The 4,222-nt window shown below is 43.9% G+C and overlaps 1 pseudogene; it reads left to right on the top strand.

The window, feature by feature from the left end:
* Window positions 1-1,843: 1,843 nt before the first annotated feature.
* Window positions 1,844-3,276, top strand: LOC132518285 (heterogeneous nuclear ribonucleoprotein D-like; annotated as a pseudogene).
* The last annotated feature ends 946 nt before the right edge of the window (window positions 3,277-4,222 follow it).

Genomic DNA, 4,222 nt, shown 5'->3' with positions numbered 1-4,222 from the left:
ATCATTCAGGGAACGAGGCTCTTTCCATCTGATTATTCTATCACCCCTTAAAGTATGTATTTCTTCCTCTCCATGGTCAAAGTCAGACTCAGCCGTATTCATGTTCCACATCACAGGTTGGAGAAGTTCAAGCAAGTCATCCCTTTTAAGCAGGTGAGGCAGAAGTTACTCAGAATGTTTCCCCTCACAATCTTTTGATGAGAGCTTATCTCACGACCACCCCACAGGCTTGTCCAAGCCTTTCTTCCGACTATGCTCTGTATATTTCTGGTAGATATAGCACCTTCATCATTCCCAGTGGTGTTTATTTTCCCTTTTCCATTACTTGGTGTCCATGGAGAACTTGGCCTGCTCCTTAATTGGCTTTGACAGTGAAAAGATAATGGAAACTATGGAAGTAGAATCAACAAGGCTTGACAACCAATTATAAATAGTTGGTGACTATTTTAGATTCCACGCATAAGTGAGTTCGTGTTTGTCTTCTGTGTCTGCCTTACTTCACTCAGCACACACCAGCCCCAGGTTTAGCCATGTTGTTGAAATGGCAGGATTTCCTTCTTTTTAAGGGCTGAATATCATTTTATTGTATATATGCATTATATCTTCTTTAACCATTCATCTCTTGATTGACATTTAGGTTGTTTTCATATTTTGTTTATTGTGAATAATGCTGTAATGAACTAAAATAGTCAAACTCATAGAAGCAGGGGGTAGTGGGAGGAGGAAATGGGGAGATGTCGGTCAAAGGGTATGAAGTTTCTGTTATGCAAGATGAATAAGTGCTGGACATACTAATGTACAGCAATGTGACTATCGTTAACAATATTGTATTGTATACTTTAAATGGGCTCAGAGGATGGGTCTTAAGTTTCTCATCACACAGGCACACACACAAAAGAAGGAAAATGGTGACTATGTGGGGTGATGGATCTGTTAATTAACTTGATTGTGGTGATTGTATGTATATCAGGTTGTACATCTTAATTATATATAATTTTTATGTATCAGTTATATATCAATAAATCCAGAAAAATGGTTGGTCAAACAGAAGGAGGAATTGAAGTTTTGTTGTTGTTGTTTTTAATGTTGAGCCTGGAGTGACATGAGCTGATATGGGAAATACCAGAAGAGGAACAGATTTAATGAGAATTAAAAAAAATAATAATCAAAATAATGATAATAACAATGTCTGGCATACATTATGTCCTGAGAATTTTGAATTTCTTACTCCATTCAGTCTTCAAAACACACTTACTGGGCTTCCCTGGTGGCGCAGTGGTTGAGAGTCCGCCTGCCGATGCAGGGGACACGGGTTCGTGCCCCGGTCCGGGAAGATCCCACATGCCACGGAGCGGCTGGGCCTGTGAGCCATGGCCGCTGAGCCTGCGCGTCCGGAGCCTGTGCTCCGCAACGGGAGAGGCCGCCGCAGTAGAGGCCTGCGTACCGCAAAAAAAAAAAAAAAGACCCACTTACTTATTTACAGGCCTCCCTCGGTATCTGTGAACCCTCGTGGATACCAAAATCTGTGGATGCCCAAGTCCCTTGCAGTTGGCCCTCTGTACCCATGAGTTCCACATCCGAGGATACAAAGGGCCAACTGTACGCGTTTTCCTAATTTAAGGATGAGGAGCCTGGGGGCACAGTGAGTTAACACAAATTGCCCAAGGTCACGTGGCTTGAAGCAGCAGCACAGAAAGTGCATCTTGGCCCTGGAAATCCAACGCCTCTGCATGTAATCCCTGTGCTATACTGTAACCCCTTCTATACTGAGAAGAACCTGATTTTAGAATTAGGGATGACTTATGTCTGGGAAGCTGGGAAAATTCAATGCCTAGGAGAGATGATGGCTGAGGGTGTCTCAACAATCGAGGGCTGGAATCATCTGGAAGCATCTATTCATCTTTCTTTCATTGGTGTTGACTGCTTGCTGGGACCTAAGCTGGACTGTCAACCGGTGCACCAACTGGTCTTTGCATGTGGGCTGGGCTTTCTCACAGCATGGCCACCTTAGAGGATGTGGAGGGTTTTTTATAGCAGCTAATGGAGAAAGTGTTTTATGTAACTTTGGCCTAACCAGCAAGCTACATGCAAGCTGCATCACTTTTCTGAAAGGTATGGTACTATTAAAATAGGTCCACAAATATTTTGATACTCCTTCCTTCAAAGAGTGGCACCTAGGCTGCTGCTGCCGTGACTCGGACTGCAGACCAGCACCCCCGGGCTGACAACTCCGCCGCTATGAAGACGTGAAGGAGTACAGCAACAGAGAGGAATTCGCAGAGGGATCCAAGATCAATGAGGCCAAGCATCAGCGGGATGATGCTAAAATGGTTATTAGAGGCTTGAGCTGGGATACAAGCAAGAAAGATCTGACTGAATATCTGTCTCGATTTGGAGAAGTTGTAGACTGCACAATTAAAACAGATCCAGTCGCTGAAAGATCAAGAGGATTTGGATTTGTGCTTTTCAAAGATGGTGATAGTGTTGCTAAGGCCCTGGAACTGAAAGAACACAAGCTGGATGGCAAATTCATAGATGTTAAAAGAATCAAAGCTTTAAAAGGGAAGGAACCCTCCAAAAAGGTTTTAGTAGGTGGATTGAGCCCAGATACTTTGGAAAAACAAATTAAAGAATATTTGAGGGCTTCCCTGGTGGCGCAGTGGCAGAGAATCTGCCTGCCAATGCAGGGGACACGGGTTCGAGCCCTGGTCTGGGAGGATCCCACATGCCACGGAGCAACTGGGCCCGTGAGCCACAACTACTGAGCCTGCGCGTCTGAAGCCTGTGCTCCGCAACAAGAGAGGACGCAATAGTGAGAGGCCCTGCACGCTGCAATGAAGAGTGGCCCCCGCTTGCCACAACTAGAGAAAGCCCTCGCACAGAAACGAAGACCCAACACAGCCATAAATAAATAAATAAATTTATTTTTTTTTAAAAAAAGAATATTTTGGAGCCTTTGGAGAGATTGAAAATGTTGAACTTCCACAGATACAAAAATAAATGAAAGAAGAGGATTTTGTTTTATTACATATACAGCTGAAGAGCCAGTAAAGAAATTGTTAGAAAGCAGGTATCATCAACCTGGTTCTGGGAACTGTGAAATCAAAGTGGCACAACCCAAGACATAGGCAGCAACAGAAGCAACCAAAAGGAGGATGAGGTGCTGCAGCTGGTGGACGACGTGGTACTAGGGGTCGTGGCCGAGGCCGACAGAGCACTTGTGGCAAGGCATCCCGAGGGGGCGGCAATCACCAAAATAATTACCAGCCATACTAAAGGGGGATGTTGGAGAAAACAGGCAGAGATTGCTGAAGTAACCCATCCTGCAGGACGACATTGAAGATTGGTCTTCTGTTGATCTAAGATGATTATTTTGTAAAAGACTTTCTAGTGTACAAGACAAAACTGTGTCCAGCTGTGTATGGCCACCAATTAGTTTTCTTTGTTTTTACTTTGTCTTTTGCTATCTGTGTTATGACTCGATGGGGATTTGTGTTTATACAAATTTTGTTTGTACGATTTCATGTTAAACCCCAAATAAAGGCTTCCTTGTGTGATTGTTTTTCTGCGTCAGGTACTAAAGAACTCTGTACAAGTGTAATTTCAAATAAGCAATAATTAAGGCACAGTTTGTTTTGTAGGGAGTGTTGATCCAGAGGGAGAAATTGTGGTGCTTTATGAATAGCCAGCTACAGTGTCTACCCTGTTCCCCTTTTTTGTTAGGTGTATTCTATGCTTTAAGGCTTCATTTCCCTGTTAACTGAGGCTTCCATCATACCTTTAAGTAATGTTGTTTCCTCTCTGTATATCTGGAGACTTTGTCATGAAAGTTTCTGTGGTATAGTTACAGTGTTGTGATTAGTGGAAGCTTTCTAGCAGACCATAAGCCTTCTGGTTATATTTTGAAAAGTAACTTTTTCTTTATTTTTCTTTTTTAAATTTTTGGTTGCATTGGGTCTTTGTTGCTGCATGTGGGCTTTCTATAGTTGCAGCGAGCGGGGGCTACTCTTCATTGTGGTGCACAGGCTTCTCACTGTGATGGCTTCTCTTGTTGCAGAGCACGGGCTCTAGGTGTGCGGGCTTCAGTAGTTGTGGCACGCGGGCTCAGTAGTTGTGGCTCGTGGGCTCTAGAGAGCAGGCTCAGTAGTTATGGCACATGGGCTTAGTTGCTCTGCGGCACGTGGGATCTTGCTGCACCGGGGCTCGAACCTGTGTCCCCTGC

The sequence above is a fragment of the Lagenorhynchus albirostris genome, chromosome 3 (assembly GCF_949774975.1).
Source record: "Lagenorhynchus albirostris chromosome 3, mLagAlb1.1, whole genome shotgun sequence".
Taxonomy (NCBI): domain Eukaryota; kingdom Metazoa; phylum Chordata; class Mammalia; order Artiodactyla; family Delphinidae; genus Lagenorhynchus; species Lagenorhynchus albirostris.
The sequence above is the reverse complement of the archived record's forward strand: the minus strand, read 5'-3'. Positions and strand labels throughout refer to the sequence as shown.